This window comes from Bos javanicus, chromosome 4 (assembly GCF_032452875.1).
Source record: "Bos javanicus breed banteng chromosome 4, ARS-OSU_banteng_1.0, whole genome shotgun sequence".
Taxonomy (NCBI): domain Eukaryota; kingdom Metazoa; phylum Chordata; class Mammalia; order Artiodactyla; family Bovidae; genus Bos; species Bos javanicus.
In genome coordinates this window covers 73,196,758-73,224,510 of record NC_083871.1, presented here as the reverse complement: position 1 = coordinate 73,224,510, position 27,753 = coordinate 73,196,758, and the positions used below count along the sequence as shown (strand labels likewise).

The following is a 27,753-nucleotide window of genomic DNA, read 5'->3' as shown; positions in this document are numbered from 1 at the left end:
CAATCTTTCCCAGCATCAGGGTCTTTCCTAGTGAGTCAGTTCTTCTGAACAGCTTAAAACTTTTAAATAATTTTTAAACTCTATATTTAAAGTTATTAGCAAATATGTTTTTGTTGCCTTATCTATCCTCAAATAAGTTTTAAAATCTTGATAAAATTTTCTGGGAATTATAATAGTTTTCTGTATAATATACTAGCCACAGGAGACAGGGGTTTGATCCTTGGGTGGGATCCCCTGGAGGAGGAAATGACAACCCAGTCCAGTATTCTTGCTGGGATAATCCCATGGACAGAGGAGCCTGGCAGGCTATAATCCATGTGGACATAGATTGAGCAACCAATTGAAGAGTTGGACACAATTGAGCAACTGATCAAGCACACATTGATAGTGATAAAATTTTTGCATCTTCATAAACAAAAAACATGTTTATAACAGCAAGTCTATATTCTCTATAGAATTGTGTGATTTCTAATAACTTTGATACCCATAATGAGCTTAGTAAATTATGTTTGATGATGACATCATACCACCTTTGTGCCAATGATCAAAAACTGTGCAGAAATGTCAAAGCAGAGCCTTGATGACTGAGTTGACTGATTTGAAGTTTCCATGGAGCTCCATTCTATTTGAAGTGTGACTGCATTTTCATTATTAATTGTCATCCCCACTTTAGCACCATAAATAAATGTGTTCAAAATGGTTTCTATGTCCTCCTGGAAAATACCACCTTGAAAATTCCCTGTTCATAGGTATATTTCCAAACATTACCAATCAAAGTAGTAAATTATCTCTTTCATGGAATCCTAGTTTTTTCTTCCATTCATAGAAATTTAAAACACTGTTGCTGGGGCACCTCTATACATGCTGATTCAAATCTTTGGTTTGCTGTGCCAGCCTCCAGCAAGCAGACTACATGACTAAACAGCATATTCAGCTTCTTTGGGGTTCCAGAGATTTGATAATTTGTTCATTTGTTTTTGTTTGTTGTTGTTTTACTTTCTAGTTCCTCACAATTTTGTTGTTATCTGTTTAGAGCAATTGTTCATATATCCTAGCTCTACATCTTCTGTGAGTTGACATGCTAGCTTCTCTTGGTCATCTGGGTTCATCTGTTTATCAGCATTCCAATTCATACACATAGAGATTTGACAACCAGGTCACTCTGCTGCATTCCATAGGAGACACTTCATTCTGAATTACTCAGTCTGTGAAACCTTAAATGACACTGGAAACATGATTCTATAAGCCTACTTTCTATTTCAATTGGATGCATGTCCATTCATGAAGGCTGATCCTTCCCATTCAACTCAGTCATAAATTAACAGTCCCAAGTCTTCAAAGTCAGTGATGTGACTTGTGTCTATTGTATGCTAATGTGAGACACCTTCCTGGGTCTGTGCTGTGTGTTTAACATGCCTTATGTCAGATCTGACTATAGACCATTCCCAGAATTCACCTCTCACTGTTCTCCCTCTACATTAGATTCTGACTATCTTCCCTTCCTTTAACAAAGGAAGCTCATTCTGCGTTAGGGATTCTTGAAATTGCTGTTCCTAGAAATTTCTGCTCCACAACTTTCCCAGTTTGCACCTTCCTACCAGTTAAGTCTTAAATGAAATGTCAGGGGTGCCTTACCGGATTCCTCACTCAGAATTAGTATCCCCACTCCCATACACTCATCATATTCAAATAAGGACATTTCTAGAGATAGTAGGGACTTCCCAAAGTAGGTAAGAATGACTAGCTGCTTAAGTTGGTAAACAGGCCATTAATTTGTAAAGTCAAAGCTCTGAATATTAATAAACTTTTTCAGAGTTTCAGAAGTTGATATAAGGCGCAAGTCTTAAATGTCTCATAATATAGTCTTGAAGTGCTTTCTTTAACAGAATAATAATCCACACTATGTTCATGATAAGGTCATTTACTTCCACTTTAAATCTTCATAAAACAGCTTTTTTCAGCTTTTCATGTGAGAACATTCATGAGATGAATAAGTCTGAAACAGTTCGTGAAGGCAGGTCCTAGCACTGTGTCTGGAACATGGCAGACGCTTGATAATGCTTGCTGGCCAACTATACAAGTAGCATCTTTCAAAATGACAGCTAAATTCTCTAACAGGCCCAGGGTTAGAGAAGTCACCACTGCAGTTTGAATTAAGGGGTGCTAAAATGAGGGACAGCCATAAAATCTCTCTCCCACACTGATTCTACCAACAGTATGTCATTTTAAAGTCATTCCTTTCCATTAGAGACCTCTTTTTGAAATGCAAGACTTCAGGAAATTGTAGCAAACCCCTGTTGTTTTGTTTACTCAGGTTCTCTTCTGCAGGAACCATCCCACCTTGACCCCAACTAACAGGGAAACTCCTGGAAGCCAAGTATTTATTACACTACATGATTTTGCCCTAACTAGGCCAATCAGACATTTTCTTCCAGGAAGTTAAAATTCTAATCTAAAACATAGAAAAACTGAGAATTTTGAATCTTCTTCAGATAACAGCAGAGTTCTATGTCTGTCCAATACAACAGCAACTATTCACAGCTGGCTCTTTAAAATCAAATTTCAATAAATTAAAATTTAAAATTCAGCTCCTCAGTTGCATTAGCCATATTTCAAGTATTTGATATTATAGAACATTTTCACCATCACAGAATGTTCTATTAAACAGAGGTGCTTTAAAGCAGGGCTCAACAAACTACAGTCCCTAAGCCAGGGTTTTTTGATGAGATGAGTGGTTTGTTTGTTTGTTTTCATTTTTAAATAGTTGGAAAAAATTAAAGAAGAAAATTCTAAAATGTTAAAATTACTTGGCATTGATATTTCAGAGTCCCCAAATAAATTTTTATTGGAACACAGCCATGCTGATTCATTTACCTGTTATAGATAATGTTGATTATTTTCAGCAAATCATATGACCAGAGAAGTCTAAAATATTATCTGAACCTTCATAGAAAAAGTTTGTTAAGCCCTGCTCTAGAGGAAGTGCTAAGGTTCCAAAGCTTTCTCAGATTTTGAAAAGTTACAAGGAGATCAGAAAACACTTATATTAAAGTATTAATGATGTGTCAGGTAAGTGGAATGGCTTTTCACTTCTGTGTTTAAGGTTGAAAAAGGAAAAGGAACGATGCCAAGAGTGTTAATATTGGGTGGATTAAGTGGGAAGAGTGTCTTCTTCCCCAGTAACAGGTATGAGAGCATTGCATTTTACTGTGCTTACCATGGCATGCCCAGGTCTACCATTGTCATAAAGGAGAGGTGAAAAAATGAATGCCCTAGCATTTCTATAGTCTAAACAAAAGACTCCAAGATGTCCTCTGCAAGAGAACTGCTAAATTTCCTTTATGTAAGCACAGCACCTTCTCTGCCTCTGCACAGCTAGACACACAAGCCAGAGCTGATGAGCCTCAAACCAAGTGTAAACATCATCCAAGTGGAAATTATGTGACAGCATCCTGGGTGAACTATGAACTCCTCCCAACACTAAAAGGAGGCACACTTATTGTATGTGTTTCTTGAAAAGATTTCATTACAGAAGGGTAATTGACAAAAGTCAAGAAGTGGCCAAGGTCATCTACACCATAGGAGTTATACTTTCCTGGGACTCACCATAAATTGACAGAAAAAGGGGATCCCAGACAGAAGGATACAATAGATCAAGACAGAATTCCTGAAATGGGTACCGAGATGAAAGTGTTTAAAGGCTAAGAAGAGAGACTGTGCTTTATGGAAATTCTGGGTCACTTGCTGTGACAAATAACTCTCAGCTCAAGACTCTCTTATAGAAAACTCCAGAGAATCTTCCCTCGATTAATAAGCTTGACAAATCATGCTTCATTTTCTCTGAGAGATGCCAGGACTTTGCCTCTAGTTCTATCTAATACAATCATTGTGGAAAAGTGGGTGAGAGAACCAGCATGACATCAGAGGGCCTGAGTTTGAATCATGCCCCCATCACCTATTAGCTGCCTTGTTTTTCACAACTACAAAATGATATATATACTTAAAACTGTGTTTATTAATAATATTATTTCAAATAAAGGTGGTTACCACTGAGACAGGCAAGAACAGTAAAATGGATGCTGATTTGGAAGATATTGCTAATGGCCCAGCAAATGTCCATCCTGCCCCCACTTTCTTTGCAAATAGATTCTGAGAATGTACAGAGTCAGTATGTAATTCCAAGCAGTGAATCATGATCTGTTTAGACCAAATCTGACAACTCTGTCCTCACATTCCTCACTTCCTCTACATCTAGGGCTTATTGAATGCCCCATTTCTAGTCAATGAGACATTAGTAGAAAGTTCCTGGATATTAAGTAGGGTGGAGGTAGAGGTAGTTCTGGGAAATCTTTGGTTTTCTCAGATGAAAGTAGACAAACAGTAAAGTAACAAATATGAAGACAAAGCCACAAGAATTAGAGTCATAGCCATAACAACCCTCAACCACTGAACCAATAATCAATACTCCAGACTTCTTATGTCATGAGAAAAATAGTCTGTTAGGCATTATTTTTCTGTCACCCATTCCTTAAAATGAATTAGATACAATTTATTGGGTACCTTTAGGTACCCAGGTTGCACTGAGAACAAATTTTTAATTTCCCTAGAAATATGTTCATTATCAGTATGAAAATGGGAAAAGAAAGAAGCAAAAAATGTCAACTAGAGTTTCCTTCTCTCACAGTTCCTTCTAGAGAGTGTCTTTAAGCCCTACTTCTCTGTTAGTGGTGGTGGCACTCAATCGTGTCTGACTCTCTGTGACCCCTGTAGCCTGTCAGGCTCCTCTGCCATGGTATTTTCCAGGCAAGAATACTGAAGTGGGTTGCCACCTCCTACTCCAGAGGATCCTCCTGACCCAGAGATTGAACCCACATCTCTTGTGTCTCCTGTTACCCTGTTAGAATCTATGTCAGGGCTGCCACAAGTAGTCACATTTTCCTCTGGTTGTGAACCATCTAATACTACAGGAAGACAAACACAAGGACAATAAAACCATATTCAAGTGCTTACTGTAAGCCAGAGGCTGTTCTAAGAGTTTTACAGATCAGGGTCATACAAATGGGTTAATACAAATGATTACAAATGGGTCAATATCTGTAAAACTCTTAGAAGGGCCTCTGGCACACAGTAAGCACTGGAATATGTTTTTATTGTCTTTGTGTCTGTCTTCCTGTAGTATTAGATGGTTCTCAACCAGAGGAAAATGTGGCTGCTTGTGGCAGCCATGACTACCTCCCCATCACATTATAGATTCCAACAGGGTAACAGGAGACACAGCAGGCATGGGTTCAATCCCTGGGTCAGGAAGAACCCTTGGAGTAGGAAATGGCAACTCACTTCAGTATTCTTGCCTGGAGAATTCCATGGACAGAGAAGCCTGGCGGGCTACAGTCCATGGGGTCGCAGAGTCGGACAGGGCTAAGTGACTGAGCATACACACAGGCTAATATCAATAACTATTACCAACCCTGTTTCACAAATGGAGAAACCGAAGCACAGAAGAGTTAAGTAATCTGCCTAAGGTCACATAGCTAGAAAGTAATGGAACCAGAATCCAAACTCAAGTAAAAATGTGAATTTAAGCCATATATGCCAGCACCTCTCCCTCTGAGATGGCAATACACATGATGTTCAGCAAGATAAGGAGATGAAATTGACCTGATAAACTGATCCAGTGGAGACTTTTTTAAAACTCCACATCTCACATTTTGCCAAGCCATTTATTTACCAGACTCTTTGAGGTATCCAACTAGTGAGGAAATAGGATAGTCAACTTAGAAATTTAAACCATCTAAATGTCTACCAACTACAAGAAAAGAGGAGAAGTGTTTAGCTTTGAAAACAAAGCTAAAGGGACCCATCTAAGCAAGAAAAACTCTCCAGAAGAAAGATATGAAGGTGGCAACCCCAAATTTAGAAGGTTGGGTAATATTTATCCCCACCTATGTTAGCTCGCTTGGCTGTCAGGATGTGGTTCTTACTCTCCCATCCTTCCCCCTACTCAAGGTACTGAGCTGAAATCTGCCTATCATCAGTATTATCAGCATCTAACCTGGGTAACTACCCCTCTGTATCTTTAAGTAACAGTCTAAAAGGAAAACAAGCTAAAGGTTATCTGATTTGACACAAGTCTATTGGTGGGGAGTAGGAACACTATACTATTTTGGACAAAGTTGTCCTGTTTGGGATGGATAACTCAGTTAAACAAGGTAACTGTAAAATTATCTTTCATATTGTACCTGAAGTAAATCATGTACAATATCATTTTAAGAGAAAGGAGTGGTTTAAGTGACCAGTAAAAGCACCATTTATTTCTATTGGCTCTTGGTAACCATATTAGCTTTCCCAATGGAACACAAATTGGTCTTTGTCGCATACTCACTCATTTGAGATACAAATTATTGTGTTCTAGCAATGTGACAAGCATGGTGTAAAATATATATTAACAGAGCAAGCTGCTGCTGCTGCTAAGTTGCTTCAGTCGTGTCCAACTCTGTGCGACCCCATAGACAGCAGTCCACCAGGCTCCCCCGTTCCTGGGATTCTCCAGGCAAGAACACTGGAATGGGGTGTCATTGCCTTCTCCAACAGAGCAAGAGATGTGCCCATATCCCTTCTATTTGTTCCTAGAAGTTTAGGAGTGGAAACTAAATTTTGTGCTGGTCCATTAATGTATCTCATATTTACTCATGAAGTAGAACCTTGAATTATCTGATAAGCATGATGTGGCAAAGTACAGATAGGCAGCTTTTCTGAAGAAGGCCTATTTGAAAAGCACTTAGTATCAGTATTGAGAAATGAATGATGGCTTAGGATATCAGAATGTCCAAGGCAGGGGTTCTGAAAAGGGAAGCCTGAATTAGAAAGCATTTGATAAATGCCTGAAGATTTCACCCTAGTAACCCACTGTCTCTTACTCTAAAACACGTATTCCTTTCTTTGTTCCATGACATTTCCTACACTGGCTACTGCTGTCAGGGACACAGACACCCTCAACGAGGACTATCACCACCCGCTCTAATGCCTTTTCCCCAAAACACAGACGTAGGAAAGTAAAAACTGCTTTCTCACACAAACACACATAAATGTCAAGCTGAAATTGCTTGTTTTGATGGGTGATCATTGTTCTAAAGGAATCTGTCTGCATTTATTTTATTGATCATCTTTAAGAAACACAGTAACCTACTGAATTTCAACTACTTTTTAAAGAACAGAAATAGGTTCTGCTATCTTTAAGTGTAAGCCTCTAGGGCTATTTTTCGTGAAAGTCACTCATGTCTGACTCTTTGCAACCCCATGGACCATACAGTTCATGGAATTCTCTAGGCCAGAATACTGGAGTGGGTAGCCTTTCCCTTCTCTAGGGATCCTCCCAACCCAGGGATCAAACCCAGGTCTCCCACATTCCAGGCGGATTCTTTACCAGCTGGGCCAAAAGGGAAGCCAGGGCTATTTTTAAGGGGTGGAAATAAACTGCCTACTTAAAAAGAGAGTCTGAGGGAATGAAAGAGAGATATCATCCAAATTCATGTCATTAAGCTAGATAAATGCAGACAGATTCAGATTCCCACCTCTCTTTTTTGACACCAAGAAAAGAGAAAGGAGTCTAGGACCATGAATGGCATGACTACTGCCCCATTCTGGAAGAATGACACTGAGTGTGATGTGAGGAGACCAGGTGACAAGTAAGAATACAAGTTTATCTGACAAGATAAAGGGATGTATGTGTATGTTTCCTTAATTGTGGCTCTGTGGCCATCACCCAGTTGAAAAGCCTGATGATCAGTAGAATCAGCACTCATGAAAATGAAGGGGACGATTCATGAAGAAAACTCTAGGTGGTGACATGGCCCACCTCTTTTGTACATTTGCAACAATTGCCCTGTTCAGGTTCTTACTGTCTTTAGCAGCACCACTTGCCAGAAACCCTAAATAGAGATGAAGGAAACCAAAACTGTCAGCCGCAACAGCAGCCCACAACAGATGAATATATTTCCAAATAAACTGAGTAAGAACATTTGGCTATGTCTGCCAGATTTATTTTATTGTATGATTTTCAGGCTAATAATGAAGACTAAGTTCTTAATTATAAGATTTGCATTCCTCCACTCTGTTATGAAAGCTCATACAAAAGCTGTTTTTCCCTTCATTGAAATAAGGGTTTGAATACATGATAGAGAAAGGATGGGTTGGCAAATCAAAGGCCTTTCTAACTAGTATTCAGGATTAACAGTCCTTCTCAAGTTACCAAATGGTGTAAGTAATAAAATTCAGCTCCTGGTTTCATAATTTTATATGTTCCATTTCTTGTACTACAGGCAGGAAGAAAAGGTAGTGCACTTGCTCAAAAATGAAGAAACCCATGTTACTCAGTATTATCTAAGATGTGTACTGTGAGTCATTTTACAAGATAGATTTTAGTTTTATGTGAAACCCTATGTGTAAGTGATTTGGCAGGTGTGAGGTGAAAGACTAAGCATAGGGATATGGTCCTAAACTCCTGACAAAATGGGTGTAACAGGTTCAAGGCTAAAGAAGACCCAGAATGCTAACTTCAAAAGCTCATTCATACCATGTCCTGAGCAACTGCATGAAATCTCCACTTCCCAGCACTGACTCGCTGGAGGACAAAGCTCCAGCTTTAGACAATGCACGGAGTGGACCAGACTTGGGAAACCAAAGCACAGGATTGACCATTGCCAGTATTTTAGAACAACACAACAGAAGACACACTTGCTGGGAAGGAGGTTTCTTTGGGACAGAGAACTAGAGACAGACAAGAAGACCACCAGACAAGAAGGTTCTTGAGGTAGAAGAAATTGTTGTGAAGGGTCTTGACTTCAGATTTTAGCTACTGGTCAAAGTAAAAGGTTGAATAGAAAGCAAAAATTCACTTCTTTTTAAAAGGCTGGAAAAGAAGAAGATAGAAATATCCATTTCAGTGGCTCTTGAACTTTAGCATGTATCAGAATCCCCCAGAGTGTTTGTTAAAAGTACAGTTGCTGGGCTCACTCTGAATAGGAAGCCCAAGGTGAGACTTTGAGAGTGTACATGTTTAACAAGTTCCCAGCTGATCCTGATGCTGCAGATCTGGGGACCACGTTCTGAGAACCACTGATCCTTGTCAGGGTTTCTTACCCTCAGCACGATTGACGTTTGGGGCCAGATAATTCTTGTTGTGAGGAACTGTCCTGTGCAGTTTAGTATGGTTAGCATCATCCCTTGTCTTTACCCACTCGATGCCAGTAGCAACTCACACAAATGTGGCAACTAAAAATGTCTCCAGACATTGTCAAATATTCCACAGAGGGGACTAATGCCCACTGAAAACTGCTAATCTAGACAGATGACAAAAGACTACCTTTCTATCGCTGAATGCAATTTTTCTAATTTTTTAAAGAGTTTTTATCCCAGCCTTATTTTTAATTTTTTTCTGAAAATCTATTTGGTAACTGTAAATATTACTCATTTATTTAAAGGTCAGGTTTTTCACACTAAGAAAATAAGAGTCTTATTTCAGTTCTAAGTTATAAAGCTACTGAGGACATAAAACAACTGTTTGTCACTCATTCTATGATATATGATCCTTCCTTAAATTTCAGATATGTGGGTTGGATTGAGATATATTCCTCAAAGTGCTTTCAAATTCAAATAATTTACCCAACTCCCTAGAGGAATCATCATAGAATAGATTCTGGAGTCACCTTAAACTAGGAAAATAATGCTAAACACAAGTCTGACAAGAGAGAAAGAAATAATATACATGTAAAAAAATCCCAGAGAGAAATAATAATTATCAAAGACAAGGGAAATGCCCACGGGAGGGGGAAGAGAAGCACACAGATTCTAACAGCAAATAATAAGCAATGGTTCATAAATAAACTTTCTATTTAAAAAGCAAATCAAGTGTGAATGTAAGTTTTTGGACACAGACACTACTGAATAAAAACTCCAACACAACTGCCCTCAAGAAATACAGTGTATAAATATTTCTTCTTTTGAAGCTCTTCTTTGTTTCTTCTTTAGAGTTCATATAAATGTTAATTTAAGAGTAAGTTTAACTTTAAAAGGATTGCTGGTAGAAAAAAAGGCACAAAAATTCATTCTAGCAGCTTATAGTCCAAGAGCAAGGCAGATTTTCTGTAGATCCCTCTATTATTTCAAGCATAATTTTCTGGAATTTTCTTAGTAGAAGGAACTAATGAAGATTATCCTTATGTGAGGGTCTTAGTGTAAAAGTTATGCTAAAGATAACAGTTAAGGTAGCAATTTCTTTTCTAGATCATGCATCATTTTTGGTTTGTTTGTGTATTTTTGATCACTCCTATTTCGTAGTTTGCTGTGCATGTGCTTGTGTGTGTGTGCATGCTCAGTCATGTCCAACTCTTTGTGAACCCATAGACTATAGCCTGCCAGAATCCTGTCCATGGAATCTTCCAGGCATGAATACTAGAGTGGATGGACATTTTCTACTCCAGGGGATCTTCACGACCCAGGAACTGAACCCCTGTCTCCTGAGTCTCCTGAGCTGGCAGGTGATTCTGTACCACCGCACCACCTGAAAGCCTGTAGTTTGCTAGATGTGGTATCATTTGTTCAGTCAGTATACTGTGAATGAATGTGAGTCATGCACAGAAAAGCCCTGTAAGATGAAGCAGGAAACATATCAGGCCAAGCTTTCAGTAGATGCCCTACAGCCCTGAGTATGCCTCTAAACTACAATTTGGTGATCTTTGAAGAGGAGAACTTGGGAGAGAGATTTAATTTTGTTTCCTGCCTGTATAGATTGGCCACAAGGACCCAAACGAGTGGTTGAGTAGAAGAGTGAGCTCTGTGCAGAAGGGATTTGTCAGAACCTTGAGAAAAAATAGGTGGACAGTGGATCAACAAACCTAACAGGGACTTGGACCTTGGACCACCCCACTCCATCTCACAATCCAGTGATGCAGGATAGGAAGTAAAAAAGTTTTTCACTCAAAATAATGGTTATCAGTGTAGCAGATGGAAATAAGGGAGAGAGGGCAGAAAAAAGAGTCCTTTGGGTTACTATATACCTCTTCAGACTGCAAAAGACACTTTATATATACTGTGCCATTGAATTATTTTTAAATATGTCATTTTTTTAAATCAAGAATCTTAAACAGGGTTTTGGCTTTTTTTGTTTGTTTGTTTTATTTTTTATCAGAAATACCTGGATCTAAGTGGCTCCTAGGAGCCATCAGTTCACTATATAGTTTTTCCTGGGAAAAAAGACTGTATTAGCATCTATTTGCAACACTATTTATTGGATAAAAAGTGAATGTGGCAGCCATAGAAATGACCTCCTAATTACATGTGCACCACATCCATATCCATTAGTTTAGAATACTGATGTAATGCTTGTAGGTCTTTAGGTGTATCCTATGGAATAATAGCACAAAGGGATGTTAGTAGATGTTAGGTTTAAAAAAAAAAAGTTCTATTTATAAATTTAGCTAAATACTGTTTTAAACAAATTTAAAGGTATTCCTTTATTGCACAAGTTCCCAGATCTTTAATATCTTAATGTGATTTGTGACCCTTCAAGAGAGGTATATATGATATAAAAGTTTCCTAAATCATTTTATCATGCACTTTCATTTGCAAACAAAGCATCCTGGGAGAGTACACAGTAGCTGACCATAGTTTAGAAAACACTGAAGAGTACACATTTGTATATTATATTTCAATGCCATTTTTTAAAATTTCAATCATCTAGCATCTTCAACTGCCATTTAATTTCCTTTAATTAATCTCTCTCAAGATACATTAAGCATATAGCAAAATTATTATTTTATCAGGTTACACTATTAACTTTAAAATTTTATAGGCTAGCATAGTGATTACTTGTTTTATTTTTTTAATTAAAAATATTTTTAATTGAAGTATAGTCAATTTACAATACCATGTTAGTTTCAGCTATATAGCAGTGATTTATATGTATATACATTTTCACATTCTTTTCCCTTATAGGTTATTATGAAATATTGAGTATAGTTCTTTGTGCTATACAGTACAGTAGGTCCTTTTTGGTTGTCTGCTGCTGCTGCTGCTAAGTCGCTTCAGTTGTATCCGACTCTGTACGACCCCATAGACAGCAGCCCACCAGGCTCCCCGTCCCTGGGATTCTCCAGGCAAGAACACTGGAGTGGGTTGCCATTTCCTTCTCCAATGCATGAAAGTGAAAAGTAAAAGTGAAGTCGCTCAGTCGTGTCCGACTCCTAGCGACCCCATGGACTGCAGCCTACCAGGCCCCTCCGTCCATGGGATTTTCCAGGCAAGAGTACTGGAGTGGGGTGCCATTGCCTTCACCGTTTGGTTGTCTAGTTTATATATAATTGTGTGCATGCTAAGTCACTTCAGTTATGTCCAGCTCTTTGCAACCCTATGGACTGTAACCTCTGTCCAAGGGATTCTCTAAGCAAAAACACTGGAGTGGGTTTGCTGACAGAGTCAATTCCTAGACAGGTTGATAAGAAGTCCAGGGTCCCTGAGGAGGAGAAAGGGGGCTGGGGGTCTTAAGGAGGAGAAAAGGACAATAGTTGTTTTTTTTTTTTTCCCACCATATTCCTTAATATTAGTCACATAAAACTTTGTTGTTGTTGTTGTAGTTGTTTCTTTAAGCCCAGAACTGAAGATTACACAACAAAAAACTCAGTTTAAACTCTGTACTAAGGATTATATAACAACAATGTATCCTGCTTGAGGACAATTTCTCCTTTCTGAAAACCTTCTGATTAACCCTGATATCTTAGAATGTATATTATGGGAATGGGTCTGGTAAAGTCTTTCTATTGTTAAATTCTAATCCTGTTATCTTAAAACTTAAATTGTGGAAGTGGGTCTGGTAAAATTTTTACAACCATGAGACATTCTTTTGATTTATTGTAATAACGAATTTAAAAAGTATATAGCTCTCTTGCCAAAGACTAGTGAGGGGGATACTCTCTGTCCCCATTCTGATGTCTATCAGAAGCTTTCTCTGTCTCTTTTTCAGTTTAATAAAAATCTGCTACTCAAAAGCTCTTGAGTGATCAAGACTAGTCCCTTGTCCCAAAACTAAATCTTCTTATTCAGAGATCACAAATCCCAAATCCAACATCATTCACTGTGAGCTATCATTGCCATGCCCTCCTCCCAACCCAGGAATCAAACCCACATCTCTCTTGCATTGGCAACTGGGTTCTTTACCACTAGTGCCACCTGGGAATCCCATATAATTATGTATCTAATGATATTTTACTTTGGACTATGATAGTGCATGTAACACTGAGAAATGTTATCTCATATCCCTCTTCTTTTGTCCACATAGGGTTTCATCTCTGGCCTTATCCTTATACACTTCGGAGTAGAAGATTAGTGCTGAAGAAAGTGAGAATTTTGTCTGTGTAAGGTTTTCTGGATTGGACCCAGAGGTTTTTAACTGCTTTAGTCAATTACTTATTCCTTAAAGCCTGTGGTTTCACACCAAAATTGTTTAATTGAGATGAAAAAGGTTATTTACAGTATTTTCCACATAACTGACTTTTTCAGCCAACTGATTTCCATACAGTATAAAATTGCTAATTTATGTTAATGACTGAGAGGGCAGTGGAGATTACACATTTAAGAATTAGCTAATACAGTAAGGGAAAGCATGAAATTAAAAGCAATTAGAGACATTGCATCACAAAAGGGACTTGATTAGTCCATGCTTATTATTTATGGTAGTGATTTATAACACGTCATCATTTTCTTGGTAATGAAACCTTCGTGATGTGACATTTTCTCTCATCCTACAAGAAAGATGAACATAGCTGCCAGAGAGCTGGTAAAGTTTGTCAGCTTTCCTGATAGACCCATTCACTGTTCTAGCCCCTGCCCTGTGCAAAGCACTAAGCATAATTTTAATGGTTTTTTCCTACTGTTATCAGATTCATAGATTTTCACTGTAACCCAGAAAGCATTGAAAATGCAAAGAATAGAACAAAAAAGAACACCAATAATCTCATCACCTAGAGATGACCACTGCTAACATTTGCCATGTTTACTTCTGATATATCCTGTGCATATATGTACATGAAGAAAATGTGAAGTATGTAAATGCTTTTGCATAATTAAGGTCATAGTTTATTTTCAATTTTGTATTCTGGTTTTTCACTTAGCTGTTGATGAGGACATACCAAATTATATACATAACTTTATTATTGCTGCATATTAAAGTGTATCTTAAAGCCATCATTTATGTCAACCTAGTTAATACTTAGAAAGCAGCAGTTGTTTTGTTGCAATCATTTGAAAATAAATTAAAATAGTTCCAAGAGTCCAAACTGGTTTTGCATCATGTGAATATGACATTTGTACATTTTTCTGAATAGCTGAAAATAACTCAGTATGGAAGACTAGACAAATTCAATTCAAAGTTGTTATTACTCACATTGGCTACCAAAGTGTTACCTTCCTGCTGTAAGCAGCAGCAACTTCAGGGAAAAGGGAACAAACACTAATTCAATCTATACTTAGTCTTCTAATGAAATTGAACTTCCTCAGTCGTCACATGGCATTATAATTTCCATAGTCAATTTCAGCCCACTTCAATTTTGGAGAACTTCGATTAGAGGTTTCCAAAAAATAATTCTTATTTGCATTGTTACTATTTCTATTTCACAGGCAAATTAATTGTAGCACTAAATGGGTAGGTGATTTTTAGAGGACTACATAGGAATTGAATTTCTTAACATTCTTAAGGGTTTTTCTTTCATCCTCAATCTCCAACACACTCTCTCAAATGAAGACTAAAGTTGTGCCTGAAGGAAACAGATGTGGTGCAGTCATTCTCAGTTGAAACTATGGCCACCACATGAGAATAATTGGCTTTAATTAATGTGTTTAGCAGCTTTAAGCTGACTATGCATTTGCACAACTCTCCTAAAAGCTTCCTAATAGCATCCTCTGAAGTGTGCCTAACAATCTCTGAGAAAGTCCCTTAGAAGCTCTTCAATTGTCTTGATAAAAATATTTTGCCCAGTGCTACTAAAGCACATTAACGTTTAGTAGTTTTGGAATTCACAAGTCCCGTCTGTTCTATACTCAGTTCTATAAGACATCTACTACTGCTCACAGTAGGTTCTCAATAAATATTCACAATCACATATTCTTAATGAAAATTTAAATGGCTACTTAGTTCTTTTATCTCCAGAAATGATGATTTGTAGTCTTTTCATTGGTATTCCCTAGAAAACTGCTAGAGCTTGTAATTTCCATTGTAAATCTGAGGCATTCAGAGTTAATAAAAGAGAAGCAAGAAGTCCTTTGTTCTGTTTCTTCCAGTTCATAAATTAATCTCTTTGGTGTATGTTCATATATTGAGGCAAGGTAAATTCTTTTGTGATGCCCAGAAAATAACAGGAGATAATGCAGAGTTCTTTTCCAGGAAAAGAAAATTCACCCTTAATGGTCCTGCTCTATGCCTGCCTTGAGTTGGCAACATTATACACACTATTTCATGAGAACCTTGCAATGACTTTATAGTAAAGAAGAGGCTTGGAGCATTAAATCCAGGATCTGATGTGATCCTACATCTAACTTCAGACTTCTGTTGTTTCTACCTCAACATGAACTACTTAACAACCATTGCATAATCCAAGGGCTTCCCTTGTGGCTCAGCTGGTGAAGAATCTGCCTGCAATGCTAGAGACCTGGGTTCAACAATCCAGTAGATCAGCAATGACCCACAAGTGGCCATGAGGTCCAAGGAGCTGGCCATGAAGGGGACCCAGAGGGTTCTCTGCTCTCCAGTACGTTCTAGAACTCATATCACTTTATAAGAATTCAAAGTCCAGATAAAGTCTGGAGCTTTTCTCCTTTATTTGTTAGTATACCAGATAATGTGCTAAACATGTGGGATTCTTTTGTAAAACCTTAGGAAAAGAGAATTTTTATGTCTTCCAAAAGAAATCCATCCTTGGCCAATAGAGCCTCACAGAAAATCTTGATTCCAATAAAGAATCATCTGGGCCCAGGAATAGAAAACCACAAACCCCAAAATATTCCAAGGCCAATTCTATCTATAACTGCAACACTAAGGCAGCAGGATTCATAAATCATTATTCACTAAACAAATGTGTTTCAAGCATCTGCTTTTTGCATGATACAACTGTAATTTCTCAGGATACATCAGTGAAAAAAGCAGGCAATTCCAGCCCCCAGGGAGCTTACTTTCTGGCAGACAGAGACAAGAAACAATAGATTAAATAAATAAGCAAATTTTTAATAAAATAAATAAGCAAATATATCAGGAAGTGACTAGGACCATAGAAAAATACCCAGTATTGCAAGGAGACTCAGGCAATGTGCAGATGGTGAAAGCGAAAGTCACTCAGTCGTGTCTGACTCTCTACTACCCCCATGGACTGCAGCCCACCAGGCTCCTTGTCCATGGGATTCTCCAGGCAAGAATACTGGAGTGGGTTGCTGTTCCCTTCTCTAGGGGATCTTCCTGATCCAGGGATGAACCCTGGTCTCCTGCATTACAAGCAGATACTTTACCATTTGAGCCACCAGGCAGATGGTATAAGCTGTAATTTTAAATTGGACAACAGATTAGACCCCATGGAGAAGCTGACATTTGAGCAAAGGCTTAAATGAAGTTAAGTGATTAGCTATATGCACATCTGGGAAAGATGGCTTCTGAGAGATGTACAAAAGTCCTAGGACAGAAGCATGCTTGACAAGTTTGAAGAAGCAAGGAGGGCTATGTTGCCCAGGTCAAGTGGACCTGAGGCAGAATAACAGGATGGAGGGGGAGAGAGGTTGGGCTCTGACAATGAAGGGCTCTTTACTAGACTGGATTTTATCCTAAATGGGATCTGCTGCTAGAGTTTGGGCAGAAAAGTGATAAGACAAACACATTAAAAAGTTTCACTCAGGGTGTTATGTTTTGAGTAAACAATACAGTGGTGGGAGAAGGGCAGAGGGATATGGACAGAAGCAGGAAGCCCATGTGACAAGGCTATTAAGTAAGACGGGAGGGGATGGTGCCTTGGAACAGTGGGAGCAGTCAAGGTGGTGAGAAATGGCCAAATTCTGGCAAAATATCTGGAAATACATTGCAGAAAGAACTAACAGTATTTTCTGCTAAATTGAATGTGGGGTACGAGAGAAAGAAGAGTGAACGATGATTCCTCTGGTGTGTGCACGAGCAGAAGGAAAGATGGATTTACTATCACCTATAATGAGAAGAACAGGGTTTAAGAGGTGGATCAGAAACTCAGTTGAATCTGGGACATTGAATTTGAACTATTTGTTAGATATCTGGGAGAAAATAATCAAAAATATCACTTTGGAGGTGGTAAGAAATATCCAATTGAATGATGTAAGTTTAGGAGTTATTTTTTTATTTGTTCATCTAAGCCACACAGTTGTATGTCATCACAGATTGAACAACCAAGGACTCTGTCCTGGGTGTGCCAATATTAAGAGGTCTATGAGATGAAAAGGAAAAAGCAAAGGCATCAGAGAAGGAGCAGCCAGTGATGCAGAAAAAAAAAAAAAAAAACAGAAGACATGGTGTCCTGAAAGCCAGTGGAAGAAAGTCTATTAAAGAGAAGAGAGATCAGTGTGTCCACTGCTACAGAACTAAAAGGAGCACTGAAGTGACCACTATATTTAGCAATAAGCAAGACAGCTTTTGAACTGTGGTGTTGGAAAAGACTCTTAAGAGTCCCTTGGACTGCAAGGAGATCCAACCAGTCCATTCTAAAAGAGATCAGTCCTGGGTGTTCTTTGGAAGGAATGATGCTAAAGCTGAAACTCCAGTACTTTGGCCACCTCATGCGAAGAGCTGACTCATAGGAAAAGACTCTGATGCTGGGAGGGATTGGGGGCAGGAGGAGAAGGGGATGACAGAGGATGAGATAGCTGGATGGCATCATTGACTCGATGGACGTGAGTCTGAGTGAACTCGGGGAGTTGGTGATGGACAGGGAGGCCTGGCGTGCTGCAATTCATGGGGTCGCAGAGTCGGACACGACTGAGCCACTGAACTGAACTGAACTGAACTGAAGACATCTAAAATGAGTTTAGACAACTCGGCTTCAAAGAGTTTTGTTGAAAAGAAAGTGGGCAACAAAAAGTACTTTCTCTACTGGAGAAAGTAGAAGTCAAAGAAGAGTTGCTTTCTTACTTCTCTTTGGTTTTCTTTTGTTTTTAGTAGAATAAAAATGTTTGAATGCTAATAGTAATGATTAAGTACTATATATATAGTAATAATGTAATATTTATATAATAATATATACTATATATATAGTAATATATATAATAATAATAATAATAAGTAACCTAATGATACCAGAGAGAAAGGAGAGAATTTCTGGAGAAATGTCCTTGAGTAGGTGAGAGAAGAGAGGACCTGGGGGCTGAGATTGGCGTACAGACACACAACTATGGTTACAGCTAAGCCTGCAGGGTATAGGGACAGCAGACCCTGGAAGGCTTTTTGAAAGTAAAATGTCATGAGAATTTTTGGAAATCCTTTCCAATGTCCCAGTTTTCCCTGAAAATGAAGGTAGGGATGAAAGTGTTGAGCCTGGACAAAAGAAAAGAAAATAGTAAACGAGCTATCAAATAGAGTAGAAGAGTGAATGGATTAGTGAAGTTTGGAATGATTGTTGGTGGGCATTCAGAGTCCAAATGAAGTTCAAGGTCATGAATTTAAGGAGTCTAGTCAGTCTCAGTATGTATTTTTCTTAAGCCATATGGATGCTGGTCTAGAGAAATTAGAGTTATATTTAACCAGAAAGTTGGTTTGGAGAAGTGAGTATAATAAAAGGAATGGGACCAAAGAAAGATTATAGCCACCGAGCATGGACATTATGCTGGACGTGAGGATGTGAAAGTGATTGGTCACTGGTTGATTAATCCCTCCTATTTGGCAGATTCTGAGAAGTAGACTCAAGGTGGCGTGTGTTACATTCCTGAGTAGTTACTGGTGACCTTGTACATTCAGGCTCCTGGACCAAAACAGTGAAGGCCTAGAAAGAGCCAGGGCAAGTCTCTACTTCTCATTCATTGTGTGACTTTGCTCGCATCATATTATCTCTGTGCATCTTCTTCTCCTCACATCCATAATTTAGAGATAATACCTTCCTCATTGGAAAAGGTAATAGCAACCTACTCCAGTATTCTTACCTGGAGAATTCCTTGGACAGAGGAGCCTGGCAGGCTACAGTCCATGGGGTCACGAAGAGTCAGACATGACTGAGCAACTGACAGACAGACAGACAGACACACGTGCACATGCACACATCTTCCTCACAGGATTCTTAAAACTTACTGAAAACATGGGTGAAAACTTCAAAATCCTTGAGTGAAAGCCTAAGCATTATGATAAATTAACTTAAAAATAAAATTTAAAGTCTTTTTATATTTGAATTCTTTGCAGAAGTTGTGTTCTCCATATGGTTTATACAAGAATACATCTATCCTTATTACTTGTGTAAATAAATCTTATATTGACATTAATTATTTCAACTCCCTTTCTTTTAAATTTCCTTAACTTTTGCCAATTTAACATCTGATGTTGAGATGTCAAGAACTGAATGAAGAATTTAGAACAGAGATACTAGTTTCCTGGCATTTATTACATTAAAAAACAAAAAAAGGGAACTACTAGGTAACAGACAGTAAACATTTAATATTCAATTTAATCTTCAAAGCAATGTCATGGGCTTGCTATGATTATCAGCCTCATTTTACAATGAGAAAACTGAGCTCAGAGAGATGATGGAATTTGTATGAAAACACATAGATTGTGACTGGTGAGCCCAGATTTGAACACTGTCATACATGATCTCAAATTACATACCCTTACATACTATTTTATTTCAGTAAAACTCCAAATGTAGAAAATGGATTGAAGCCAATGTGGTCCCACTTTAGAAACAACAATCCAAAAGTGGAGCAACTAAGAATTATGGAGAACCTATGCTACACTACTCAGGGAAGCTTAAATTGGCTAGTTTCCACACAGAATTATCTGACAGCCTCTTTCCCCCACTCGTAACTCCCACTGTCAGAAAAGGCAATGGCACCCAACTCCAGCACTCTTGCCTGGAAAGTCCCATGGACAGAGGAGCCTGGTAGGCTGCAGTCCATGGGGTCGCTAAGAGTTGGACACGACTGAGCGACTTCCCTTTCACTTTTCACTTTCATGCATTGGAGAAGGAAATGGCAACCCACTCCAGTGTTCTTGCCTGGAGAATTCCAGGGACGGCGGAGCCTGGTGGGCTGCTGTCTATGGGGTCACACAGAGTCGGACACGACTGAAGCAACTTAGCAGCAGCAGCAGCAACTCCCACTGTACCATCTATGAATCCATGTCCCCACCACGGAGGTAAAGGATCACTTACAGATGGGAAAAAATTAAGTACTTCTAAAAACAAATTCAAAAAAGTTCTCACAGCCTGTAGTATGGGACACAACAGGATTATTTGGTGGGAGGACCACACTCAGGGAAGGAAACCAGATTTTCGTAAAGGTCTGTATTCTTGTCAGTGCTTAGCACTCAGTGCTTAGAAAAGGTCTGTTCAGTGACCAGAGGGATGGGTTATATTGGTGAAAAGATAAGTGGAAACATGGATTCAACCTGTATAAGTGATTTGGAATGCTTTCATAAATTGAATTCCACTTTGATTTGTTTTCATTGTTGTTTCCAAAGGATGCTTTAGGTCCTTAAATTTAAGGGTTCTATGTCAGAAACAAATAAATAAGGACAAAATAATGTCACAGTCAGGGCCAGCAAGTTTCCCAAACAGCATACTCAAACAGTGAAGCATTAGTTGCTAAAAAGCTGGCTGAATGAAGCCAGATTGGTGAGAGGGTAGCTAACCAAATATAGTATTTCACAGTACTTTACAGGTATTTTAATCGTGTGTTTATTTCTTGAAAAACAAAACTCCGATCCTGAAGCAACAAACTTCCCCTAGTGGAAGAATTCATATAGTTTTCTTATGCTGGCCAATTCCTAAACAATGTGCCCTAGAAATAATAGTATTACAGCTTCATAACAAAGTGCACTGAAAGTAGATTCTATTTGAATGAAGCAAAAAAACTGACATAAAATGAAACCTGTTCATTCAAGCCATTTGAATGCCTTTTACAGGAGCATTAAGAGAAAAATTAGGAGAGTTTTATACTGCCAGGTTGTTCATTTAATAAAACCAGGATTTCCTTAGGAAAAGTAGTATATAAAATCACGATGGTACTATAGGCCCTTGTCCATGCCAAATATGCTTTCTGTTAGAAGTTACTTTAGAGCAAATTACCCCATAATTCTCTGCAAGAAGGAACAGATGGGGCAAATGGCTGTTTAAAGTATGTTATTGCCCCAACACATAGCCGTTATCTATCATCCCACAGGCTAGATACAGTGCCCACCTCTCCTGAAATTCCACACGGACCAACCATGTCAGTGAACTGATTCTGTAACGCTCACGTCGACCTAACAGATCATTTTACCCAGTCAGCCTGGGAAGAGAGAACCTTACTTTCAACCCAACCACATTAATTATAATTATCAAGTCTTGAGATAATTTATTCCAGTCGGGAATAAATGCTCTTAGTTCAAAAAGTCATCTCCTCATTCTTATTGACTGCAAAGGTGCTTCTCTCTGGAAGTTGTACTCCAAGCAGAGAAGCGTTTTTTCAGCACATCCTTGAATTAAATCAGCACATTAGTGCAGGCAGCCCGGGGAGCCATGAGGTACCACTTTGCTGTCCTCATCACATTCTCCCCCAAATACATCCCTAGTGAGGCTTGGGATAAAAACTTTGCAGTCAGCATGCAGCACAAATGGGATCCCTGTCATTAGAGAGAAGGATGTTCACATTTCTAACCAGTTCCATATCCGAGGGCCCATTCCATGTGGGATGTCTGTAGTCTTGAGGGAAAATGGTATTAATTTAGGAACACCAATGGCAGATTTCTGGATCTGGTGGCAAATTGGCAAATCTCAATTTATACTGTTTGGCCACAAAATTGGGCTTCCCTGGTAGCTCAGCTGGTAAAGAATCTGCCTGAAATGCAGGAGACCCCGGTTCAATTCCTGGGTTGTAAATACCCTCTGGAGAAGGGATAGGCTACCCACTCCAGTATTCTTGGGATTCGTTGGTGGCTCAGCTGGTAAAGAATCCACCTGCATTGGTTCACATGTTCACATGTTCTGAGGCTTATATGTTCCCTTTGTAAGATATATGTTTCTTCCCATATAACAACACAAGTGTATGGTTTATTCTCAGGATCTGCAGCCAAATGTGCAGTTGAGTCCAATAGGGTATATGAGGTCTGCAAATGCAACAAAACTCCAGCCTCCTCTCATTATTCCATTCACTCGTGAATTGGAGGTCTCCTGTGGTGCCTTGCTGATTGTTGTAATACTGTTTATTTTCTAAGAATGCATAGTGCTGTTGTTTCTTACCTAGTGAAAAGATGATATAATCTTATAAAACTGTAAAGAGATTTTAGTTCAATTCAGTTCAGTCGTTCAGCCGTGTGTGACTCTTTGCGACCCCATGGACTGCAGCACGCCAGGCTTCCCTATCCATCACCAATTCCTGAAGTTTACTCCAACTCATGTCCATTGAGTCTGTGATGCCATCCAACCATCTCATCCTCTGTTGTCCCCTTCTCCTCCCGCCTTCAATCTTGCTCAGCATCAGAGTCTTTTCAAATGAGTCAGCTCTTCGCATCAGGTGGCCAAAGTATTAGAGTTTCAGCTTCAACATCAGTCCTTCCAATGAAATTTCAGGACTGATTTCCTTTAGGATGGACTGGTTGGATCTCCTTGCAGTCCAAGGGACTCTCAAGAGTCTTCTCCAACACCACAGTTCAAAAGCATCAAGTCTTCAGTGCTCAGCTTTCTTTATAGTCCAATTCTCACATCCATACATAACTACTAGAAAAGCCATAGCCTTGACTAGATGGACCTTTGTTGCCAAAGTAATGTCTCTGCTTTTTTAATACGCTGTCTAGGTTGGTCATAACTTTCCTTCCAAGGAGTAAGCGTCTTTTAATTTCATGGTTGCAGTCACCATCTGCAGTGATTTTGGAGCACCCCCAAAATAAAGTCTGCCACTGCTTCCACTGTTTCCCCATCTATTTGCCATGAAGTGATGGGACCGGATGCCAAGAACTTTGTTTTCTGAATGTTGAGCTTTAAGCCAACTTTTCCCCTCTCGTCTTTCACTTTCAGCAAGAGGCTCTTTAGTTCTTCTTCACTTTCTGCCATAAGGGTGGTGTCATCTGCATATCTGAGATTATTGATATTTCCCCCAGCAATCTTATTTCCAGCTCTGCTTCATCCACCCAGCGTTTCTCATGATGTACTCTGCGTAGAAGTTAAATAAGCAGGGTGACAATATACAGCCTTGACGTACTCCTTTTCCTATTTGGAATCAGTCTGTTGTTCCACGTCCAGTTCTAACTGTCGCTTCCTGACCTGTATACAGATTTCTCAAGAGGCAGGTCAGGTGGTCTGGTATTCCCAAGAGACTTAAAAAATTTAAATAATAATTTAATTTAAATAATTTAAAGAGAGTTAAATAATTTAAAAAACTTCTTCATGGCCAAAAGGTAGTTCACACAAAAGACAGAAACATTGTACCAAAGACTGTAAAAGGCCAAAAAACAAACAAACAAACAAAAACCAACACCCAGTATTTCCAAAAGCTTTGGCGACTTCTAGTATGAATACCTACAGGGTAAGAGGTAGGGAGAAAAATACTAAAAGTAGAGTAAGGCATATGAAGAAGAGAAAGAATAGTCAAGAATGTCAACTTTGGGGTGAAATCCAGTTCTTCAATCCTTAAACTCAAAGAAAAGAAAGAAAAACACTTAATATCACTCTGAAATGACTGACCCAGCCAACAAGGATGTGACACTTGTGGACCTAGAATAAAATCAAATTATCTTCAGGGAAGATTGGATTATAGCAAAGAAATCTCCTAAAGAAAATGATTAGCTGGTATAGGATAGTGATTGTCTAGAACAAAAGAAAAACTTGCCTGACTTCTCAAAATAAAAAAGCCAATAAGAACACAGTGGATGTGCAGCTAGCAAATGGGTATCTATAAAATGCCCAGAACTGCATGCCCAATTATTTCAGTGGTATTTTGTGGCTTTCTTGTAACCCACTTTTCTGAAGGCAGCAAACACAGGGCAAGGCATTTTACAGATAGATGATAATGGCTTTCAATGTTTCTCAAATTGGCGCAAAGCCCATACTGTGTAAATTGCTAAAAGTCCATATGTAATTCTGAACCTCTTGCAGGCTCTGAGACTCCGTGTGCTGGTAATAATTACATAGACTGGATAATTAACTTCTGACATAAAAAGGAATGAAGGTGAGAGAAGAAAATGCAGACCTTATCAACTTTTACTTAAAGTAAGGCACAAATTGACAAAAACCCCAAGGCATTCATTTGGGAAAAAAGCACTACAGTCTTTCTCTCCAATGTTTCCCTATAAGAAAGGGAAGAAATTTCTCCGTGTTTATACTGTTATTCTGTTCCAATATTTCCCAATGTTACAAAGTTACCCATTTAAATTTCTGTTTGGACAGTCTTCCCTTATCAATCCTAAGATTTTTTAGAGAAGACATAGGCCCAGGGCACATGTGAGCATGGAGTGTTTACACTTCCCCTGGAACAGAAGGTTGGCCTCTGCCTGCTGTTAAGCAGAAAAGCTGAAATGGAACCTTTTGCAAAATATACAGTGTTGAAGAGCTGTCACTTCTATGGGAAAACAAACAAACAAACAAAACTGAAAAGCCTGAGGAAAGAGCAAGAAAGTTTGCCATCTGTCCAGGACTCTAAGTGGGGATCAAAGTAAACTCATGAGACATCAAACCCCAGATATGCAGAGTCTCAATCTACACTAATCAGAAGGTAAGGTATCTTGACAAGAAATTAAGATATAGATCTCTCCACAACCACTGAAAATTGTTAGGACTCCAGAAGAAGCATCCCCAGAAGCACTCTAGGAATATTTTCACAACCAGGATCCCAAGGGACTCCTATGGGGAAAAGTAACTGAGCTGAAGAGAAACTCAGGGCAAAATTTTAAATCTCCTAAAGAAAGGTAATTCCATGAGGCACAAAACAGATTCCTCCGACAGGTGAAGTTGGCCCCTGAGAGCTGAAAAATACTACAAAATGAACTATTTAGAATTATTAAGAAACTAAAACAATAAATAAGATGAAAAAAGCTCCAGCTGAGCTTTAATAACTAAATAGAACTTCTGTGAATATAAAGATTGTTATAATTTAAAATTCAATAGATGACAATAATCTTCACAGCAGATAAGGAAATATATATATATTCATAAGTGAAAATAATAACCAAGTACAAAACAGAATGGGATAAGTAATTCCATATGGAATAGCATTGAAAAAGATAAAATGCCATGAATAAATGTAAGTGCACAAGGCCAGTATGAAGAAAGTCTTAAAATGCTACAAAAAGACACAAAAGACAGGAACAAATGGAAAGATACACCACGTTCTTGAGAAGGAAGACTCAATATCATAATCTTAATTCTCCTTGAAGAAATATATAAATTTAACAATCCTTAAAAAAATTTTTCTTAACTAGATGAGTAGATCTTTGAGTTCATACAGATAAATAATTAAATAGAAGAGTCAGGAAAAAACTAGAATAAAAGATCAAAGGGGGATTACTATTATCAGATATTAAAACATTATATTATATACAAATAATCAAATCAGTGTTGTAGTGAGACATGAATAGACCAGTGGTGTAGAAAAGGAAATCCAGAATTAACCCAAATATCTATGATGATTCACTGTATGCTAAAGATGGAGTGAGGCTCATGCCAGTGGTGAAAATAGATTAATCAAGAAAGTATTGAGACAATTTGGTAACCATTTGAAAAAATAAATATGTAATTCCTACCTACACGAAGGTAAATTACACATGGAACAAAGGTTTAAATATTTTTTAAATGAAGTGATAAAAGTAGCAAGAGGAAACATGGAAGAATTATATTGTAAGGTCACTTTATGACTCAAAATCCAAAATCTACATGAGATAAGGTAGATTTTCATGTAGATTCTGGATATAGTCACAGATAAACTGAACTACTCAAAACAATCTTTTTAATATTTTTGGTAATAAAAATGATAAGCAAAGTCAAAAGACAACTGAAAAAGAAGAAAAATAATTTTCAAATCAGAGAGAAAATGTTCCTAATACACACAGGATTCTTTGAAATTGATAAGGAAATGAACAATTGAATATAAAAATGACCAAAAGATATGAACCAGAATGTTCACATTAAAAAAAAAATGGTTCTCAAATATATAAAAAGATATTCCATTCACATAAAATAATACAAAATTAGGATAGAAATACACTTAGAAAACTTTTCATTTATCACATTGGCAAAGTTTCAAAAGTTTGATCATATCTCAGTAAGACAATGAAGAAATAGGGACTCCATGCATTTCCTGAGTGAAGTAAATTGGTACAACACTTAATGAGGACAATACAATATCTATCAAATTACAAATAAACATACCCTTTGACTTGACCAATTGATTGACACACATTTGAAGTAACTCATGTCAAAGCTATGTGTAGTAGGAAAAGTAAGGAAACAATCCAAATATCTACCAATCAGTTCAGTTCAGTCGCCTGGAAAATCCCATGGATGGAGAAGCCTGGTAGGCTGCAGTCCATGGGGTCACTAAGAGTCAGACACGACTGAGCGACTTCACTTTCACTTTTCACTTTCATGCATTGGAGAAGGAAATGGCAACCCACTCCAGTGTTCTTGCCTGGAGAATCCCAGGGACGGGGGAGCCTGGTGGGAGGCCTTCTATGGATTTGCACAGAGTCGGACACGACTGAGCGACTTCACTTTTTACTTTCTTATGCTGGTGCCCAGGGAATCTGCATTTTAGGAAGCACTGTGGCTTATTCTGATACTTTTAAAAACACTGGTAAAGATCATTGATTTTTTTTTTCTTTGTCACTTAGAAAGAACTCTGCTCAAGATACAGCTGGAGGGATGAAGAATAAGTAGAAGGCAAGAGTTGATTAAGTGTCCAAAGGTGTTTCCAAAGGAGGTTATAAAATCTACTGTTCTGGAAACACTAGAAAATGCAGACTTGCTTGGCAGCAGAAGGCTAAACTAATGACCTCTGGAAAGCTTTCATAGACCTATAAGATTTTAGATAAATTAAATGCCCAAAAGTAAAGAAGAATAAGAAATTGAATAGATTTTTGCATGTTAAAGAAATTTTGGTGTTCCTTTGAAGTATCACAATGAGTTTCCAAACACTTTAGTACTGCAGGAATATGTGAGACCAAACGTGGTACCTTAAACTTTATTGACCACCCCCTCCCCACACCAAGGGATAGTAGGTGAGTAGAACACATGCTTTGCTTTATTTTGGCCGTACAACTGACAGTGGCCTGAACTGATTTTGCCACTGTCATCTTGTCTTCCCCTAAGCATTGCCTCTAGCTCCAAGCAAACAGGGAATACACAGGCAGATGTAAAACACACACACACACACACACTCAAAGCTTTCTTATGAACACAATTTCTAACCAAGTAAATCTAAATGGCTGAAATTGAGAGAAGGAAGATGTTCATTTTCATTAAGCTCAGAGTCAAAGTTTTTGCAGCCCTGCTGTGAAAGTGTAAAAGTGTAAAAGTCCCCTTCAAACCTCAC

General features: G+C 38.3%; 1 long non-coding RNA gene across 6 annotated transcripts in view; it reads right to left on the bottom strand.

The window, feature by feature from the left end:
* LOC133246262 (uncharacterized) overlaps nucleotides 1-27,753 on the bottom strand; it is a 508,266-nt gene that overhangs the window by 371,462 nt on the left and 109,051 nt on the right. The gene's annotated exons all lie outside the window — the stretch shown is intronic.